Source organism: Uranotaenia lowii, chromosome 3 (genome assembly GCF_029784155.1).
Source record: "Uranotaenia lowii strain MFRU-FL chromosome 3, ASM2978415v1, whole genome shotgun sequence".
NCBI classification, from domain to species: Eukaryota; Metazoa; Arthropoda; class Insecta; order Diptera; family Culicidae; genus Uranotaenia; species Uranotaenia lowii.
In genome coordinates this window covers 219,096,689-219,119,402 of record NC_073693.1, presented here as the reverse complement: position 1 = coordinate 219,119,402, position 22,714 = coordinate 219,096,689, and the positions used below count along the sequence as shown (strand labels likewise).

At 36.3% G+C, this 22,714-nt stretch overlaps 1 long non-coding RNA gene across 1 annotated transcript; it reads right to left on the bottom strand.

Moving 5' to 3' along the window:
• Window positions 1-17,634: 17,634 nt before the first annotated feature.
• On the bottom strand, window positions 17,635-18,411 carry LOC129751414 (uncharacterized). The gene is made up of 3 exons (XR_008738699.1): window positions 18,274-18,411; window positions 18,071-18,170; window positions 17,635-17,976 (listed from the first exon to the last, which is right to left on the bottom strand). It is a non-coding gene; the product is annotated as an uncharacterized LOC129751414 (long non-coding RNA).
• Window positions 18,412-22,714: the final 4,303 nt, after the last annotated feature.

Sequence of the window (22,714 nt, the reverse complement as noted above, 5' to 3'; positions counted from 1 at the left end):
CTTCAGCATCTATATTTCGCCTTTAGTTATGCAATCTAAGCAGAACTGCATTTTGTTTTCACCAATTTGGTGGTGTCCTGAAAAATCCTGATTTTTTCTTCGCGGTGTCCTGATTTTTGACAAAACGACCTGGCACCTCTGCATCTGATCCCTCTTAAAATGAAATATGTGGCAACATCGCCGAAATCTTGGACAAAAAAATTCCCAGCACTGTTTTCTGGCTCAATGTTCAAGCTCTAAAGTGAACGCTTCTTCAATCCAACAAAATAACATTGAACTCGATGCCCGAAGGATCGCGATAAACGGTATGAATGACTTGAATTTCGTTAATAATCAGTTAGCTTTCTAACTAGAAACATGATTCACCAAAGCATTAAAAAAAATTGCACCTAATCATAAATTCATATGACCAGCTAAAAAATTATCTGTTTGAACTATAACAACAATCGCAATACCTTCCTTGGTTGAGTTTTCAATAAGAAAGGTAAAAGCTCTGCGACAAAATGCTCGGATCGATTGGAATCGATTTTGACAGTTTTTTTGGTCGACTGGAATTTTGTGTTTCAGATGTCACTTCTCTTATATACAGGTTCACTAATGACTTATAAAAGATTTACTGAAGGATAAAAATTTCCTGTCCATTTGTGAGGAAAATATGATTATATAAAAACTACCGCTTAAAGGGTCCAAAGTAGGGCAACTAACCCTATAACACTTTAGTTTTCTTGTGGTACTACTCTCTAAGGTTGAACAATCGATTAACAGTGAAAAGTATGAAATCCTTCGAAAATCATCAAAAATGATGAAGGGTTTTATACAAAAGTATATTGTTTAGATATTCAGGTGGATTTATGAAAATATATGTTTCCTAGTTCAAAACATTTATTCATAAAAGTTCAAACAAAAACTAAGCTCAAAATATAAATTATTGTAGAGTTGGGTATCGTCGGCCAATTTTTATTGTTGCTTCATAACTTCTATATTATTAAGGATAAAATGAAAAAAGATAAATGGTATGGTTTTCTACATTTGTAACATATCATTAGGGGCCTCTAAATTTAAATGGGCCAAATAACATGCAAAGTTTATGAGTTGTCACAAAACTGTGATTTAATCATTCATTTAGTTATTCTTAAGCCATTTCAAATGAGGAAATATAAAGGATAGAGTAAGAACACTATATATTGAACACCATCTTTGGGATTCAACTTATTTGTGGCCAATAAATAATAACGAAAGGTTTTTCTGATAAAAATTTGATAGCGTAGCTTAAGCTTTTTTTTCTGCTTCGAATCGATATATTTTTTTCGCGGAAATATGTATTGAATTTATTATTTCAGCCTTTTTATTCAAAATTACTTTTGTCCCAATGATTAAACACAATGATTCAAATATTGAACATGCAATGTTCTAATTATTGAACACGTAAACATTGAAAATCATTGCATATATTTAGGGGTATTTCGCTTGATAGTATGCCTTGCAGGGGCGATTTTGGTTGAGCTTGCAACCAAGAAACAGTTTGTTTACATTTCCAAACACCAACCGATGTTTGTTCAATAGCTGGTACATGCATTTCTTTACGAAACGAGTACTGCAAGATTGAACGTTCAATAATTGAAACATTGGCGTTTTCTGTGATCCAATGATTGAACACTTTAATTTGTTAAATTTTTAGAAAATAAGGATTATAAAGGCTGCCACTCTTCCAGAATCATTCAAAAACACTTAGTTGTAAACACTCATATCATTATCTTAGACGTTTATTTGTCTTTTATCCAATTTTTCCCCCAATCAAAAATAGGCTGTTTTCTTCATCCAGTCGAAAAACCAAGCCAAAATTTGAACACATATTTGGCTGGCTTTAAGAGTCCGAGATTCTTGATAAAAATTTGAACAGAGGTAGAAAATGCTTCAACAGTGGCACAACGAATTTTGATTCATTTTTCTACTGTATATTATTGTTTTAATCGGTAAATGTTTTACTAGTGTTCAATATCTGGTACCTGCTCAATAACTAGTGCTTCTACCCTAGTTGTTTTTGATTAAAAAGATTCTAAAACATGCCAAACGCGAACGTTTTTGCAAAATTCCTATTATAAGATCTATGTTCGTTTCTATTGCATTGGATACAATTGACAGAATATTTTTCTTTTTGATCAAGCTTTAAATTGATATTCATTTTTCTTCATAGGAGTATAGAGGGGCAAAACAGATCTCGTTCTATTTTCTTTTAACCTGTTGTTAATGTAGATGTTTGAATTCGAACCATAAAAATACATATTTTCTTACTTGCTGTTACTCACTTATTAATACTAGAAGTTCCAATAATACCTGTAACGAAAGAAAATGGATACGGTTACATTTGAATTCTACATCAATTCGTCATTGTTTGAAAAGAAAAAAATGATTATGAATTTAAAGCAAGAGATTGTTTTTTAATGTATTCAGTTTATTTCTTACGTGTGAAATATAATTATTCTGAATACATTTATGGTTTTTTTTTATCTTATCTTTTAATAGTCAGAATTTGCACCCCTACCGGAAACTATCCAGTGATGTCAGATTCTGAAAATCATTTTAAAAAGCTGAAAGTTGGTTAAATTGTTTTACTCTGGCTCAAAAACAATAGGCATCCCTTATTGAATATTCGAATTGAGTATAATTTGGCAACTCTATCCCGAAAAAAAAAGTTCTAGCCCATTCACGGGAGTTTGGCTCTAAGCTAACATATGAATGGACCGAAAAGAAAGAAATCATAGAGCATATAGAGCCCGGCAGCTGATGTTGACGAAGGTGGACGGACGGATCGAGACGACCGAAACGGGACGAAGATTGAAAGCCATGATGCACTCGAGAAGAGAAGAGTGTTGATATGTTTCATAAACGTGTGAATCTTTCATGATAATGATGCTGTCATGGGGGGTGGTCGGAATGGAAGGAAGAAGTATGGGGGGATGAATAAGAGGGATAGGATAATGATGCTCCGATGCTAATGGTGATTATGATATGAGCCAAGTGGCTTCTAGCAATATGTAACAATATCGGCTGGAGAGTAAAGAATGAATATCTCTTATCGTCGTCGTCATCACATATGTTAGCTTTAGTATCTATGATAGGCAAAAGCTGAGCAGCTACTTCGAGTATTATGTAGCTAGTATTATGAGGTACTACATACAGATTCAATAGATATTTTTTTCCTCAGCTGGTCCTTTCCTCAACGACTCAACGAGCGATGATTGATGTTCTTCCGACCGATAAGCCTCACATAAGTGGGTTACATAGAAGTAATTTCTCAATTTATCAAATAGAAGGTAGTTACTGGCTGAGCTCTTCCTGAATGTGTTGAGAATTGAAATGAAACTCAACTACGAGCAATTGGATCCAGCTCCCTCCCCCAGCCAGTCAGCCATTCACCCATTCAGACCACCCCCAACTTTCGTAGAAAGACAAACAAACCCTCCCTCATTTATGATGTTCCTCGGCAACGAGCAGCAAATTGAAACTCAGCAGCAACGAGCACCGAGAGATATCGATTGGCAATCAGTGCGGTTTTATTGATCTGTTTACCTTCAATTTCTCGCAAAACCACCTTCTGTGGTGATGTAACAATATTACTCAAACAGCTGCTGTGGTTTCTCTTATATTCACTACTATGGCAATTGGTCTTGGAAGTCTTGAGTGAGTTCGAGGGGGTCTGAGCTGAGCCCTAGGTACTCATTTGGGTCTCCGGTTATTATCACTGCTGCTGGAAGAATCAAATTTGTGGCAATAACTTCGTTTCGAATAATCAACAAATATTGATGGCACCATGGAACAGTAGCTTTCTAGATGAGGTAAAATCGAGCGGAAGCATAACTGGGATTTGGTCTTAATACCGCATAATATTGTTCAACGGAATGGAATACTTTTGATTACTCAACTAATCCATTAAGACTTGCAAACCATATTCAAGAATTATTTTATGCAACAATTCTCAGGAAATCCAAGATTAATCCATGATAGGCAAAAATGGGTTGCGGTTGTAAGATGAAATTGCTTTGAACAATCAATTAGGGAGTTTATTCGAAAAAAAATGCAACACTTTGTTTTGTAAATAACTTTGAATGCATGGATGAAAATTGATTTTCAGTGAAGCTACGTAGTAATGTAACGTGTACGAGTACAAAGTTAGGTAACAATCTGTTAAGTGGTTTACGAGATAGCGTCCAATACTGAAATTCATTGACAAATTTTTTTCGGCAGTATCAAGAAAAATCCAGAAAAGTCGCATTTGAAGACCCAAAAGTAGCTGGAAATCAACTATTCGACCGAAGTTTACATGGTTAATCGTTTAAAAAGTTTCATAAAAGTGATGATTGTTGATTCCATGACGTTAAGGCATGTGAGAAGTTTTTTAAAGCTTTATTCGAAAATATCAATACAAGTAATAAAAAACATTATTTTTTCTCAAACACAAATGCCACAAGGATGGTAAAGTGTCGTAAATTTGAAAAAATCTAACTGGTTCGTCTAGCTGACTGATAAACAGGCCTGACTTCATTTCTACAAGCTTTTCAGCTGCCCACCGGTAAAATGAACAAAATTCGGTGGTCAAATCGTGCACAACATTTTTGGTGCTATTGGAGATATTTGGAAAAATTTCGTAATGGACAGCAAAATGAACTCTTAAGCGGTCATCTGGCAGGTTTCCAACCAAAACTTTTCGATGACAAGCCTATCCTGTATTTTCCGGAGATAAACAAGGAGACAAATTGAGAAATTTTATGTCTAGTACTTGAGGACGTTAACCATCTGTGGAAACTGCAAGTTACTCAGTGTTTCATAACGATTGACACGATAAGTGGCTAAAAAACAAAGAAGACTGCCTCCAAATGCGACTATTTTCTCTGCATAGCTCACACAAAGCTGGTACTGATACATGCCATGATCTTTGAGTTTAGCTAGCAACAAAAACTTGGGGATAAATTTACCAGAAAATGGCATTTTTAACCGTAAGGAGATTTTATGCGCTTGTCTTTAGTTTTAATCTCAGTGGTTGAAATCGCCCTTGAAGGTGAGTTTTATTTTATTTTCGAAAACCAACTAACAATATTTCACAAACTATCAATACATTTAAAAATTAAAATTTTCCCATGAATTTTTCACAGCGAATCATTTTTCAAAGGTACAAATAACGTAGGAGGTTTCTCAATTTAATTCCATTTCCTGAATGTGCATGAGATCAATGATGAAAATTAAACATTAAAAAGTTATATCTAGTTCTTCAAAAACATACAATTCTAAAAAAAACTGTTCTGTCCACAATATTTAACTACTTTGGTAAAGTTGTAGACGCAAACGAGAACAAATCATTTGAAAAAGCAAAACATCTTCGAATCACAACAAGGATTTCACATCAAACAAAAAACATTATTGATCCAAAAAATATTAGTAATTCTTAGATTTTCATTAAGTCTTAAAACCTAATATACTGCGAATTCTCGATTTTTTCACCCCCTTAGGGTGACAAATTTAGGACAGTGACAAAATCGGATAATTTAAAAAAAAAAACACTTTTTAAATAATTTTGTTGAAATCAATCAGAAAATTTAATTGCTGCGTCATTCAAAACAGTGTAGGATGTTGTTTTGTGCGCTTTTAGTTGATAAATAATTACCTAGTGAAGTTTTTTTTGAGAAAAATTCTGAAATTTTGAACACTTTTTTTGACCGCTATTATTAAGAAAAATGAATGATCCCCGGTGGTTTAATCCTGATGGCCTAATATAAAAAAGTTATTAAAATAAGATTAACAAATGTATTGTTTCAAATAACTTCCAACAAAAAAAAAATGAAATCTGACAATTGAGGGAACATTACTGCTGCTCATTGCGAATGAAGCTGTTCGGATGTTGGACAACAAAGTTGATTGGGTTGATGTTTTAAATCTCTCGATAAATGGCCCCATCTTCTCGCGGAGTATTAAAGAAATTGCTTTGAAGAAAGCTCAATTGAGGCCCTCAGAGCCAAAGGGGTATAAAAGCAAAACTGGTCGATTATAAACTTAAATTCGATTATAAATTATAAACTTAAATGCAATCTGATTTTTCATTTTTCAAACTTTGTTTGGGAGATTTTATTAAGCCTTTTCGAATTTTACTTACATACTGTTGCGCTCGAAAGAAAATGACAAAATCGGGGATTCACTGTAATTGTAAATTTTGTTCTGAAACTTAATTCAAATAAAGTAAGGCAGATAAAGACATAAACATTTAATCGAATGGATAAAAAAAAAACACTCGTTGAAAAGAAAATAAGCAACACAAAATCATACTCAAATCTTTGTTTGTTTTTTTTTTGTAAGAAGCTTGGATCTTGCTCAGGGACTAAAAAGTTGTTTTTTTTAAAACTATTTCTGGCTGGTTATAAAATTTGGCTTGAAATTTTCATCTTAAAAGTGTCTGGCTGGTCTAGTTAAGAAATTTTTTATATTGTGTAAAAATTTGTTTAATGATGTTTTGAATGATAATTTTTTTATGCCCTCTAATCAAGTAGACCGAAAATTTTCAATGTTCAAAATGCCAATCCTACATTCAAACCCAATTGAGAGTTCTTACTGAAAACAGGAGACAGAGTCGGAACAATTCTAAAAACATTCTCAGCAACAGCTTCTGTGCTTTTCCTGTCGCTCTGTCTTAGTTTACCAGAGCCGGGACAATACAAAAATATTCCTAGTAAAATTCTCCCCAAACTGCGCTTTATCGAATCAGAAACAATTTTTTCATAACAGCAGCCTTGAAAATCTGTGCTTCCTGAGTCAATCCATCTTTTCACCGGTTCATAAACAACAATCTGCAAATCTTTGCAGAGAGGCGCTTGAATGGAATCCAGAGGGACATCGAAGGAGAGGCAGACCTAGAATTTCGTGTCGGCGAAGCCTAGCTGTCGAAATCCGAACTGTCGATGAGAATCTTTACTGGGACCAAATGAAGACGCTGGCTCCGGATCGTCAACGGTGGAGGTCTTTTACCATGGCCCTATGCACCAGAGAATCGATAGTTTACCAGAGCCTCAATTCGAAAACATTCTTAACTACAGCCATTCCAATATGAGCTTTTCCTGCAGCTCTATCTTTGTTTATCAGAGCCGGAATAATCCGAAAACATTCTTAGCAACAGCCATTCCGGTGTATGCTTTTCGAGTTGCTCTGTCTTTTTCACCAGATCCAGAACACAACAACAATCAAAGCAGCAGCCTTAAAAATCTGCGCTTCCTTATCCAAACCGTCTTTTTTTCCGGTGGCTGAATCATAAATAAACAATCGAAGCGGCAGCCTTAAAAATCTGCGCTCCCAGAGCCAATATGTCTTCCAAACGGTGGCCGAATCAGATATTTTTTTTCGTAACAGCAGCCTTAAAAATATGCGCTCCCTGTGCCATTCCGTCTTTTCGCCAGTGGTCGAATCAGAAAATGTATTTTCTTAGCAGCATCCTTCAAAATCTGCGCTCCCTTACCCATTCCGTCTTTTATTTCCGACTTATTTATTAGATGTTAAATAAATATTAATAATATCTTCTACTGGTCAGATCTTTTAGAAACAGTGCGTCAAACGATTTTCTGAATAAGCCTTTGTTTCAACTTTTTCTATGTGCTTCGAAAAGTTTAGCTCTGAGTCCAACTCAACTCCCATATCTTTTATTGAAGCCTGCCGTGCAACAATCAAATCATTTCCGAGGCGGTAATTTTCCGAGAAAAAGTAACCACATTGCATTTGGAGTCGTTGACTTTTAATCCAAACCTGCTGCAGCATTCCGCATACCTGTGTGTTTTGCAGAGTCGTGCAATCTTTTGGGGGACGAATTGGCAGAAACATCTTTAAATCATCGCACAGTGGGGATTTTTGATGGAAAAAAGGCACCTATTTCATTTATAACCGCCCAGCACATGGAAAATTCTTGTGAAAGATCATTCTTATTGTAAAAAAATGCGAGGAATCGAATGAACTACACCGCTTTTCGATTAAATCACTTTAAAAGCCTCATTTTGCTCGATTTCCCCTACGTTTTTCAAGTGTACCGGTATAATTCCCGTTGTAGCAATCCACATCGCTAAAAAAACAATCAAACCAAATATGCCAATTTATGTAAAAATGTTGTCTCAATCGGTTAGTGTAGACCAAGTTATCATATATTGACCCAAAAAGCTCATTTCGCTCAATTTCCCCTAGAATTAAAAAAAAAAGTTGATTAAATGAAGTAAAACAGAATTGAATGCAGCTGTGAACCTCCTAGAATGATCCTTTTTTGTAGATTTATTCTTAATCAATCTAGTGGTATATTTTTTTCAAAATTCAAACGGTTATAATATCCTCTATTGCCCCATCTTCACCTAAATTCATAAAATGTTTTATTTTTTTCGATGTAACAATCGAGAACGTTGCAAAAAAAAAAAGCACAAATAATGTTTTTAAGTATAAAATGTGCCGATGAATCGAGTGAACTTTTTTTAAAAACTTTTTTTAAAGGTCCGTAAGGGCCTAATACTACTGTTTTATTTGCCATCACTACACTTATTCCAAGGAAAACATTGCACCATTTCACTTTTTTTCAATTTAGAAAAAATTGGAATAGTTGGGCTTGTAACTCTTTTAGAATCAATGATTTTTTTTCTTCACTCAGGGAGAATTCAGGTTTTTCTCCTTGGCTGATCGCTAAGCGGTGTCCATCATTTTATACAGCAGATAGTAAGGCACGAGATTCGATTATTTTTTAACTTGGTTTATGGCATACTCGTTTGTTACATAGATTTTTTCGATAATATTGCATAAAGTTAGGGGAAATCGGGGTGATAGAGGCTTTTATAGATAACCAATGGCTAAGCGGTGTACATCATTCGATCCAGTAGAAAATTAAGTACCAGATCTAATAATTTTTTAACTTGATTTATCACATGCTCGTTTGGTACATAATTTTTTTTGATAATATCGCATAAACTTAGGGGAAATCGGGGCAATTGCAGTTTTTCTCCTTGGCTGATCGCTAAGCGGTGTCCTCATTTTATTCAGCAAATAGTAAGGTACCAGATTCAATTCTTTTTTTAGCTTACTTTATTACCATGTTCGTTTGTTACATAGATTTCTTTGAAAATATCGTATATTTAAGGGGAAATCGGGGCGATTGGGGCCTTTCTCGTTGGCTGATCACTAAGCAGTGTACATCATTTGATTCATCAGGTAGTTAGGCACCAGATTCAATCTTTTTTTTAATTGTTCTATTGCATGCCCGTTTGTTACATTGATTTTTTTGAGAATATTGCAAAAATTTAGGGGAAATCAGGGAAATTGAGGCTTTTCTCGTAAACTGAGCGTTAAGCGGTGTGCACCACTCGATTTATCGGCACATTTTACACTTAAAAACATTATTTGTGCTTTTTTTGCAACGTTCTCGATTGTTACATCGAATAAAATAAAACATTTTATGAATTTAGGGGAAGATGGGGCAATAGAGGCTATTATAAACGTTTGAATTTAAAAAAAAAGATACCACTAGATTGATTAAGAATAAATCTACAAAAAAGGATCATTCTAGGAGGTCCACAGCTGCATTCAATTCTGTTTTACTCCATTTAATCAACTATTTTTTGAATTCTAGGGGAAATTGAGCAAAATTAACCTTTTGGGTCAATATATGATAACTTGGTCTGCACCAATCGATTCAGACAACATTTTTACATAAATTGGCATATTTGGTTTGATTTTTTTTTAGCGATGTGGATTGCTACAACAGGAATTATACCGGTACACTTGAAAAACGTAGGAAAAATCGGGCAAAATGAGGCTTTTAAAGTGATTTAATCGAAAAGCGGTGTAGTTCATTCGATTCCTCGCATTTTTTTACATAAAAAAAGATGATTTTTTCGAGCAAGAACGAATGGACTGAATTGGGTACCTTTTTTGGCACGAAAATCTCCACTGTGCATCGGCATACACAAGCACGAACACATCAGACAGCACTTCAGGAAACTCGTTCATAACAGTGGTGAAAAAAAGGGTCCTAAGTGACTCCCTTGTGGTGCACCACTGTTGACCATAAATCCATATCATAAACAAACAATCTTTGCAGCTGGACCCCATGGCTTCGTATGAACTGTTATGGAGTGAATGTATTGCGTGTGTGGATGTCAATCAGGTGGGCTCGTTTACTTACAGATATTCCGGCATCCGCGTATATACCTGGCCAGCTGGCAACTGATTGAACATTCTTATTATATAGTTAGTTATGAGAGTAGATGTGTTATCTTACCTGTCGGCCCCTTATGGGAATCGAACCCAAAAGTTTTCTTGCCGATACCAGGAATCGAACCTGGTACGCCTGGCGTACCAAAACCAGACTCGCGCCAGACCTATCCGCTAGACCACATTGGCGCTTTTATATCAAAACAGCATTAGATTATAGCTCAGAAATGTTTGCTGGGTTGAAACAAGAATTTCAAATTTAAGCTTGTTTAATGTTATTCTAAGTTTGAGTTTACACTTCATAAACTGTATTAGAGTGTACTGCTGAAATTTGAATTAAGGATCAAAAATATCAATATTGCAATCAATTTGGAAAGGAAACATCTAGATAAAAAAGAGCAAAAATAAACAAATAATATGTTCAAGAGGTCAAATTCTAAGCGCTTCTTGATAATTTTCAGTTTTCTTAAACTGATTATCAAGCATAAGTTAAAAAATAAACTTTTGATTGGTTTAGTGTTACTGTGCCTTCCTTTTTCGTTATTTTCAGAGTTGATAAAATTAGATGTTAGCTGAATAACAAAAATATGTCGTTTTCTTATACTATATTGCGTTGAATTTTTGATATATGCTTGAATAACTATCCTTTAATTCAAATTCAATTGATAAGTGACAGGGATTCGACCAGATCGAACTGAACGCCATCAGCATTTTTTCGAGACACCTAAACGTTATCTGCATATTTTCTTTCATATACAAAACCTTTGATGTTGGACCAGATAGTTTCTAATCCCAGGTATTTGTTTCAGTCGATCAAATTCGCTTTTGTGATCTGAAAAACAATTACATGAGATTTAATTTCTGTTGTTTTTAAATTTTCTCATGACGCTCAGTTCGATCTGGTCGAAGCCAGGCCAAGTCAAAGTAACATTTAAAGATTTGAAATCAAGTTTGGGAAATATAATTTAGTGAGATGATTTTCAACCCGAAATGTTTCTCATTTCAACCCAAGCTTAAATTGAACATTTTCCATAAAATTACATCCATCTTCGATTAAATCGTTGATATTGAATCGCCAAATAATATTTGCTCAAAACTTACAATCTGTGCGCCACGAATTGAAAGATTCAATTTGGTGGCCAATCTGCGCCCGTTCTTCATAAGCGTTCAATTAGGGTCGGTTATGTTTCCAATATTTTCCAATGGCTCCCTCACTACCTCTTCTGCAACGCTAGTCTCTAGCTAGCGAAATGAAACGAACGAACAAAATATGTCTGTCCGACTAAACTGACACTGACATTGACATATGAGGTACTAGTAAGGCGAAGCAAGGACCACCGAAAATCTCTACGCTTCTGCAAGGATCCCTCGATGTTGGCGCAGAATGTGTGTTTTCGCTTCTGCTCGACTAGTTGATTCGCCGTTCCTGCTGCGGTGTATCGGAATTTCATTACAGTAATGATATTCCACGGTGAGTTTGGGTTTCTAGTAAGACCGTACCGGTTGAGACGAAAAATGGAACAGTAAGGATACTTCAGAACCAGATTTGTAACTGTTGGTTTATACTTTAAAAATGTTGGCAGGATCACCATATGTATAGCAATAATATATATAAAATAGCTAAATAAGACACAATTTTAAGTACTTTAGTGTCCAAAAAACGAACCAATACGGTAGTCCACTCTTCGCTTCTGTTGAACCAGCAGAGCCTCTCGTTCACCGATGATAGTTGCTGCACTCCGAAAGTTGTTGAAACGGCCACTCATTCGCCGGCTCTCTGTTTCGATTTCGTGTCCGGCCGCTTCCGGCGGCAGGATTTTATGAGCCTGACTGGACCAGGACAGGATTGTAGTTCTTCCCGAAAAAAATCCAAATATAGGTACAGTACAGAACCAGACATAGAGAACCCGGTGCTGCTGTAATCATGGAAGTCTGCAAATAAGTGCTCTCTAAAACGTTTTGTGTTTGACAAAGAAAGGGGACATGAAAAGTGGACTTCTGCAGGGTGCTCCACAAATGAGGAATGTAACTTTGCATCTCGGTGCAGTTTGGGCTCGAAAGTCAAAATTATTTCCAATGGAGGACTTTTGGCATATGAGCCTCACAAATTCCGACCTTGAAAATTATTTGTTAATTTTATCACTTTGATTTTCAATGGTTTTACCATTTCTGTCATAGGAAAACATCTCTGTCCATACTTTTTGAAACAGTTGCATACAATAAAAGTAAAATGTTCACCGCCTTGTCTCGTTCAAGAGGAAAGAAGAAAGTGAAATCAAGGATAAAGAAAAAATTAACGCATCGGATCTTTCCGTCGGCGGAACTGTGACACAGTAAATAAGGGTTCATTGGAGACATTTTTCTAGTGCTGTTCTTTCGAATAGGGGAAAATTCTATTTAAAAGCCTTTGTGTAACTAAGTACTCTGGGGGGTTAGTTAAGTGCCATGTATGTACATTTATGTCGGCAGCAAGTGAATTGACCAGGAGCATTTGAAACGGTTTTGCATAGACGATGAGAACTTTCAGCCAGCATATGTTTGATTGTTTTTCCTGTTTATGAATGGATCAAACTGTAAAAGATGTCGGTCAGCGACACATGAATATGACGTTTCTGGTGTCTTGTGTGTCTCCCAGCAAACATTTTTGTAGGTATATTTCTCAACAACTTTGTTATACGTTTCATATACATTATAAAATGATCGTAAGAAACTCGAAAAAACAGCATTTACCTACCAAAGTGGAGGCAATATACATACATAGTAAGAATTCAAGAGAGTACAAGATTTTTCGCTCAGCGCATGCGAACCGTTGCCAGCGACAATATTTCCTGCTTCTGTCATTGGGCAATTCTTGCAAATACACCATCTGATTTTTATCAATCTGGTTGCACTGCTGGTCGCAGAGAGAACTTCAAAAAGAGGAACGAAATCGTCTTCAAAATCTGCAAACATGGTGGACTTTTTTATCATATCCGATTTAAACCATTTAGTAACGAGTAACGATTTTTACGACCTTTTACTTGCGTTAGTTGGAATTACGATTCACAATAACGTTTTGGCTAGTGAACGGTAGACAATGTGCACTCGAGACCCCATACACCCAGCCTTCGGGTAGTGGTCATATCACCTCTTATCTGCAACTACGATTCTCTACCTCCCCGAGGTGCTAGCTGGGGTGCGAGCAACCTTAGCGGAGATCGGGTACCCAACCCCGGTGGATGCTTTGGTCGCATGCAGACTGAGATAGGGGGCTTCGTACGCGTCTGTTCTCCATGTCAGGGGCGGCGTGCGGAGTGCAACAACGTTCTGGTGGTGTTCGGGACCCAAAACAGCAACATAACGACGGTCCTCCTGCGAGATAGTGGGGTTAGCTGCGGGCCTTGCGAGCCCATGACTACAAAAAAACATAAGCAACGAACAACGAACAACAAATTTCGGATGGAAATCGACAAAGACCCACGCGACGAAAAGGGACTAGCGATTGGAAACTTGGAACATGGAACTGCCGATCCCTAAATTTTGTGGGCAGTACCCACGTGCTCTCCAACGAATTGAAGAGCCGGAAATTCGACATCGTAGCGCTGCAGGAGGTATGCTGGAAGGGCTCCACGAAGCCCCTCTCGAGGACTGTTGGGATACCATCAAGACAGCCATCAACAGTTCTGCAGAGAACGTCATCGGTTATGTGGAGCGAACTCGACGGAACGACTGGTTCGACGAGGAGTGTAGGAGGGTGATGGAGGAAGAAATTGCCGCGCGAGCGGCAGTATTGCAGAGAGGCACCCGTCGAAATGTGGAAAATCACCGACAGCGGAAGAGGCAGCGAGTCCGAATTTTCCAGGAGAAAAAGCGCCGCTTGGAGGAGGAGGAGCTCGAGGAGCTGGAGCAGCTGCATCGTTCCCAAGAAACACGAAAGTTCTATCAGAAACTCAACGCATCCCGCAAAGGCTTCGTACCGCAAGCCGAAATGTGCCGGGATAAGGACGGAGGCATCCTGACGAACAATCGTGAGGTGATCAAAATGTGGAAGCAGCACTTCGATGAACACCTGAACGGCGCACATGCAGGAGATCAAGACGGTGAGGGAAGGTACATCGCCGGTGCAGCCAACGACGTAGAGGAGCCACTCCCAACGATGAGTGAAGTTAAGGAAGCCATTCGCCAGCTGAACAGAAACAAGTCGGCTGGGATGGATGGTATCGCAGCTGAACTCATCAAAATGGGCCCGGAAAAGTTGGCCGATTGCCTTCACCGGTTGATAGTCCGGATCTGGGACATAGAACAGCTACCGGAGGAGTGGAAGGAGGGGGTAATATGCCCCATCTACAAGAAGGGCGACAAATTGGACTGTGAGAACTATCGAGCGATCACGATCCTCAATGCCGCCTACAAAGTGTTGTCCCGAATCCTACTCCGCCGCTTAACGCCACAAGCAAACAGATTCGTGGGAAGTCATCAAGTCGGCTTCATGGAGGGACGGTCAACGACGAACCAGATATTCACATTACGGCAAATCCTCCAAAAATGCCGGGAACACCAAGTCCCTACGCACCATCTATTCATCGACTTCAAAGCCGCATACGACACGATCGACCGTAACGAGCTATGGAAAATCATGGACGAGAACGGCTTTTCCGGGAAGCTGATCAGACTGATCAAGGCGACGATGAATGGAACGCAGTGCTGTGTGTGGATTTCGGGTGAATTGTCGAGTTCACTCAAATCGCGCAGGGGGCTTCGACAAGGTGATGGTCTATCCTGCATGATGTTCAACGTGGCGCTAGAAGGTGTTATTCGACGAGCGGTGGGCGAAATGCGGGGCAAGATTTTCAACAGATCCAGTCAACTTATCTGCTTTGCCGATGACATTGATATAGTCGGCAGATCATCTGCGGCGGTGGGGGAGATCTACCGCAAACTGAAACGCGAAGCATGAAGGATTGGGTTGATGATTAATACGTCCAAGACGAAGTACATGCTGGCCTGCGGATCCGAGACCGACCGAACCCGCTTGTCCAGTAATAACAAGGTCACGATCGACGGCGATGAGCTGGAGATAGTCGAAGACTTTGTCTATCTCGGCTCACTGGTGACCGCAGACAATGACACCAGCCGTGAGATCCGGGGACCTGCGTACACTCGGAGTATTCGAGCGACGAGTGTTAAGAACCATCTTTTGCATTTTTAGAGATAATTTATTGTTTTATTGTAAAAAAATCTCTCCCTTTTGGTGTCTCCCATCTACAACGAACATTCAGCATTACACTAATAAAAACATTCCTGAGTGTTTTTTTTTTCAAAATTGGTACAAAGCGATTTTCTCATAATAGTTAGATGATTGGTTTTTTTTTTAAACTCCTGCGATTATTGTAAAAGACAGCTCACATCCTAAACAATTTACAAACAGAATTATCTATTATATAAAATTCTCTTTTTTTTAATAATTCTTTATTTGAAACGGCTCATACGTTTAAGTAAAATTCTCTTGTAACGGTGTTTGTAGTACTACTCCTCCGAAATTACCAAAACGATTCATATGAAATTATTTTTAGAATATTCTGTAGGCATGCGAATCGGTTTATCTATATATATAAAAAGCAATTATCTGTATGTTTGTTTGTTTGTTTGTTTGTTTGTTTGTCCTCTATAAACTCAGCCGCCTTAAGAGCTAGAGATCTGAAATTTGGCATGGATACTCATTAGGACCAGGAATGATGAAAAATGTTTTTAGATTTTTGGACGACCCCTTTTGAAGGGGGTCGTCCATACAAGACAAATATTGTTTTCATGTTATTGACGTTAATTTCCGTCGGATTGTGATGAAAATTTGCACATGAGTGTTTTGAGAGACGACGAACCGATTACAGTTATCAAATTAAGGGTCAGGGGTCGGCCAAAGGAGTCGTCCATATCAACTGATTAATGTTTTTGCGATATTTGGCGTTATTAAACACCAGATTGTGATGAAAATGAGCACATTAGTGTTTTGAGGGACGAGCAATCGATTTCAAGTTTCGAATTGCGGATCAGAAGTCGGCTGAAGGAGTCGTCCATACCCAACTTTAATGTTTTTGCGATATTGACGTTATTCGTCATTGGATTGAGATGAAAATTGCCGCATAGGAGTTTTTAGGGACGCTCTTTTGCTGTCAGGTTTCAAATCTTGACTCAGGGGTCGGCAAAAGGGGTTATTATCTTTTCACTCTTTTTACGATATTATCTTGATTGAGCATAGAATTGTAATGAAAATTGACACATCGGAGTTTAACAGAAAAGATAATTGATTTCAGGTGTCAAGTTTTGAATCGTGGTAAAAAAAAACCGTCCATGTTAGTTGCTCACTGTTTTCGCGATATTGTCGTGATCATGCATCGGATTGAGATAAAAATGTTCAGATGAGGGTTATAAACTATGGGCAATTGACTCTAGGTGGACTCTAGGCATGTTCCGTGTCAAGGGTCGGCGAAAAGAGCGTCTATATTCACTGTTCACTGTTTTCAATTTCCTGACGTTATTTTACATATAATTTGAAAAGAAAAAATGGCACAAGGGAGTTTTGAGGAACATAAAATTGGTTTCAATTTTCGAATTTCGGGCCATGAGACAGAAAAAGAGGGTTTCATTGAATGTTCAGTGTTTTGTGCAGTAATTTTGTTGGAGGCAGTTAATTGATATCAATTTAAGTGTGAAGGTCAAGCAAAAGAGTCGTGCACATAAATAAATAGTACATGTTTCTGCCATAATGTCTAGATTTTGCAACCGATCGAGAAGAAAACACTCTCACATAAATTTTAATAAAAAACCAATCAACTGTGTAATTTGAATTTCAAGTAATAGTAATAGTAGCGACTTTAAACACTGTTGAATTTTTGCCCCAAAATTTTCAAGAGAATGTTTCGAATTCATTTTCTAAACTCATTTTGACGTACCAATAATTTAAAGCGAAACGAAGTTCGTACGGGATCAGCTAGTATCGAATAAAATTAACAAAAAGTCGCCTCAATTTTCCGTAATAATTAAATTTGTAGTTATTTGAATAAAATTAAAGTCATGGCATCCATTTTTTCGAGATTTTCTTTCATTTTGGCGGTTTGTTTTTCGTCTCCATGGTCGAGGCGTCGCGAGCAAACGTCGCAAGAGGATAGTAACCATGGCACACGCTCGGCCATATTGAACCATTAATGCTTGAAAAATAACCATAATCGAAGTTTTGTGGATCAAGTCGTTTTATGAGTTTTCAGTGAAAACTCATAAAATGAGATTTGACGGAGAACTTGGATTATGGTTATTTTTTAAACATGGTCGAAAAAGTGGAAATGAGCAGAAAATCGAGGGATTTTTGTTTAATTCGCTAAAACCCCAAAAAATCAAAGGAAGGCGAACTGAATGAATGCATAATGACACAAATCAATACGTATAACTTTCATAAGAGCTTTTATTGAAAAAAAGTTTAGGGATGAAAGAATTTTTTTTTCAATTTTGAACTTGTTCCGGATGTCTATTGGATGGTTCCGGTATTTCTATTGGATGATGACAATGGATGTACACTTTTGTTTTGAATTCGCTGTGAGAATTGTTAGAAGATTATGTTGAAATAGATTTTAATTCGGCCAGTTCCGGATGATCCTCTGGTGCTACCTCCCCGGTAACTGTGCCCGATGCTGAGCCCATTTTTTCCTTCTTCCAGGGCTGTTCTTCTTCTAGCAGCTTTTCGATTCGGACAGACGTGCCAAATGAGAGGAAATATTCTTCTTATCATTGCTGCAATGAAAAGACAAAATTGAAATAGATTAGTTGGAATGTTAGACATGCACTGTTAGATGAAACAATGTTACCGAAATTAAAATTACTTTACCTTTATTGGCTCAGATTTATGAACTGAACGGATCTGTGTTCCCTGGTAACTAGTTAAAGCAGCTGTGGTCCATGGTGTTGATTTTTCTGAACCGTTCGTTCTGTTCGAGAAAAAAAAATTAGAGGTTGACGTGGAAGATTTGGAGGATATTCAAACAAAATTTGAAATTCTCATCACTAATGTTCAATTCAGCATACACTTACCCGTTTTATTATCGAAAATTGCTCCGGAAACTGTAAAATTAACTAGATCCACTCTGTTGCACTCGACCTACAGCCGTAGAAAACAAACAAGCGGACTGCGCATCACAAAATGGCAACTTTTTTTCAAACAAATTGCGTTTGAAATTTAACCATTTTCTAAGTTTACCACCAGAACTCTTGAAATGCTTGAAATTTAACCGAAGACTATGGTTGAAAAACAACAAAAATCGCAGTTCTTTCGGAAAACCCAGAAAATGGTTCAAAAAAAGTCATTTATGTTTAAAAAAAAATGAGCGTGCATAGCATACAGATTAGTGGGAACATTTGGGCGCGTATTTCTCAACCAGGCATACTGTCAATGCACGTGGTCCCAGCTAACATGAAATCGTAATAGAAATGATAATGCAAATCGAATATCAAGACATTTTCAATAACCGTCGTAAACCATCGTGAGTGATTTTCTATCATTCATTTACGACAAGCTTTGCCAAAAAAAGTTGAATCGGATAGCAGTTTAGTCAATTCGTAAAAATGTCCCCAAAAATTTGAGAATATGCTAATTCAACATTTACGATTTGAGTGAACTGATTTATTCGTAAAAATGTCCCCAAAAATTTGAGAATATGCTAATTCAACATTTACGATTTGAGTGAACTGATTTACAGTAAATGGGCTGTCCTTCAATTGACATTCTATCCGGTCTCCTTCTTTGACCGGTTCGTAAAAGGAAAATCTCACCTATAGAGCTATAGCGTGAATCATATCATCTGATGAGTTGGCATCGTGGTAAGATATCAGACAGCCAATTCGTAGGACTGGAGTTCAAATCTCGGTCGGGGAAATTTTTTTTTGATTATTTTGCTTTTTGTGGGAAAATCGAATCGTTGAAATCTTGTCATTGTAGATATATCACCTCCACTTTTGTAGCTATATGCTATTTTGGTAAGTTTAATACAATCTTTTCATCTGGTATAATTGTTTGAATAATTCAGTTGTTCCTGTGTTATACCTTCATAAATGTTTACTGGGGTGGCGCTATGAAGCCTAGATGTCATTTTTTTTCTTCTTGATTACCAGTTCATTTGACCAGCACATGGTAATGAATGACGCCCAGATGTGACCCGGATTTATATTCTGGAGATCGAATCACTACCAAATAAACGGTTTTAAAATTTAAAACTTTTTTGAACAGAAATTGTTGTCTAAAAATATGAATTTAATACTGATGCACATGAAATATTGGTATGACTCTTTGTGGACGTTTGAAAAAAAAAAAGAAAGTAGAAAGATTTATCTACAATTTTATAATCCAATATGCTTAGATTCATTTCGAAAACAAAACAAAAGAATAAGAAGTTTTCTACAGCAATATTTAGAACGAAAACATTTTTTGAACATGTACTTAACTGAAGCTGTACAAACAGAAAGACACTCATAACTAACTTACAGTTTGATGATTGAAAATAAATTATAAATAAGTTTACGAGTCTTAACATGAATTTTTCTTTTAAGATTGTTTTTGTTTCAATTTTATTAATAGTATCGTTTGTTTCAACTATTTTTGGTTCGATCCAGGAAAAAAAGTGAACAACATTTTTAAAATCTTCTATCCAAAAAGCGTTCCTAAATAGATTGTCTTTAAGACTATCTTTTTTGAGCGCATAGTTTTAATTTTTTTTCCTCGATGGAAGTGTGTTTGCGAAATTGATGATTTAGTTCGTTCCTCTCAATACTTTAACAACGTAATAACATTACTTATGATTAAAAGTTAGCTTTGAAAATAATATAAGAATTGTGTGTTTTTTTAAATTATCAAAAAATAAAACTGAAGGAATGGGGATAATCGCTAAGTATGGATGGTGAATTGTTATAATTTTGTTGTATGTTTTTTTTGTTGGATCCTTGTATTGAATTGAATTAAATTACAATTACGAAATTGTTTTGTTTCATGCTACACAATATGGTTGGAAATCCTTGAAATATTTGAAATCAGTTTATCAACTCTTTATGGATTTGAAAAAAAAATAGACTTTCAAATGCGAGGCAAAGGAAAAACAAAAGAATCCAAGAGTTTCCAAAAAGGCAATAATCATAGAAAACCAATTTGGAAAAATTTGTGTCTAATTATTACAATATAATTCATTTTCATTATAAGTTGCTTTCCGTCTTCAACCATTAAAGTCTTTTTAAAAACTCTTTGCTTCAACAGGGATCAGTGTTAGGAAAAAGAGCTAGTTTATCAAGAAAGAAATTTGGATGGTTTTGGTTTGCCTTCAATATTCTACTCGATCCATTTTTATTGGATTTTTATCAAAAGCCTCATAGAAATAGGAGATTCCTTAGGAAATGTCTAGGAGCATAGAAGGTGTAGGAAAATCATGATCGCACCATTTACCAAAATGGATCCAGATCTCTATTTTCCCCTTCCAACCCCTTCCTTGGGTACTTGAATATGGATTCGCAGACGTATAGACGGTTTCCATAGTTTGTGATACTAATTTTTCTCTGATTCTGACTATTTCAAAAAATTTTTTTTTTGAATATGCAGGAGCGAGAGGTTGCTAGTTGAACTTAAAGAGTATCTTACTAACAATCCTTTCATTTTCCTCATTGACTACTAGGACGTGGCCGGCGCCGTTATTAATCATTTAAATCATATAAAAAAGGGAGAGCATCAGTTTTGTACAATGAGAACAGTTGCTAGTCCCAAGCACTATTCTTTTGGACTTTGTGCAAAATTGATGGCCTCGATTAATCACGGAGTAGCAATCATTGGCGATGTGGAACTTGTTCTGCTTAGCCACGCCAGCGATCATGGAATTTAAAATGTATAGTATGAAAAAAAAAATGTAAAAAACACGAAGTTCCTTTAGAGTCAATTTAAAAAAAAAAATGTGTAAATGAAGCATTTCGAGTTCAATGATTTAAGGTGGATATGAGTAGTCAACCAAGCTAAGCTAAGCTAAGTTGTACTTAACTGAAGCTGTATAAAGCGCCTTATAAATTGTCAGAACAACAACAAATCCGATGAAAATGAACAAACACTGAACTGAACCAGAGCCTGTCCTTCAAAATAGAGGAGAGAGGCCGAAGTCAGATATCGTTTTGATTTTTTACAAGCATAAGTGAAGGTTATCAATAAAAAACACTTTTCATAACAAAAAGTGAGGATATGCATTCTCCGGAAGAATTAACTGTTGAGAAGTTACAACGTTCAACATTTACAAGAAAATATGTAAACTATTTCTTCATCTAAAAATTGTTGGGCCATAATAAACAATCTGACTAAATAAACTCATTTTTTTATCATTCACCGAATAGTACTGTACTGTTTTTTAACACACAATTCAAGTACGTACTTACCATGAAAATTGTGTTTTTGTTTAACATATTTAGGCTACATAGAAGAGACTTTTGATCCGCTTTTTTAAGTTTAATCCAGTTGAAGCAGATTTTTTTTGATAAATTTTAATATGACCTGAAAATGTTAAAAATAATATAAACTCCTATCATTTCAAATGTTGAAACAAGTTCAAAAGCGCCTTTTAGCCATGAATTATCTACCTTTAATGAACTTCCTCTCCAAAATGATTCAGCATTATTCGAGAAAAGTCAGAGAACTGATTTAGTTAATCAACAAACGAAAATTGAATTGTTTTCAAGATTTACATATCTTTCTTACATTTATAAAAGTTCATATGGTATGGTAAAATCCGTTTGCACTAGCCCCGGTGTATCTGAAAACTTTGATAACTGTTACCCTTCTCGGCACAAAAATCATCCTTTTAAGGTTTTGTGTGATGTTACATGAACATTTTTAGAAAATATTCATACCACCGTCGAAGCATGAACAGATTTTTTTACAATTCATTCTATTTTTGGAAATCAGCTTTTCAATTTTTTGTTAATGAACAGATAAGATCAGTAAGTTTAAATCTTGAAAAGTCTTAAAAAGACCATTTGCACAAAAAAACCAAATTTAAAAAAAAATCTCACTTAAAAACAATTCTTTTCTTCAAATCATTGGGTTACAGCTTATCCATATGAATTTGATGTGCACTTTTTGCTTAAACAAATAAAAATATATACGGTTTTTGCTTATTGAATTTTTTCACCGAAAAAACTCAATAAGCAAAAACCGTATAAGAAGTACCGGTGATAAACTTTAATTCATTCTAATAAAAATATAGTAATTTGCAGTATGAAAAGTCGTCAGATTTCATAACATGACAAGTGCTGTTTGGCATCATTTCAAGTTGTAATGTGTTATGTTTACAAATTTAGTATATTGCAAAAAAGAATATTACCACGATTTTAGCATGGGACGGTATTTGGGTACGAGATATTTTTCAATGATTTTTACAGACCTGTGTGGAGAAAAAAGGGACATAGTATAAATTGCGTTGTTAACTTGAAAACTTATTAACCAGTTTGATACCCT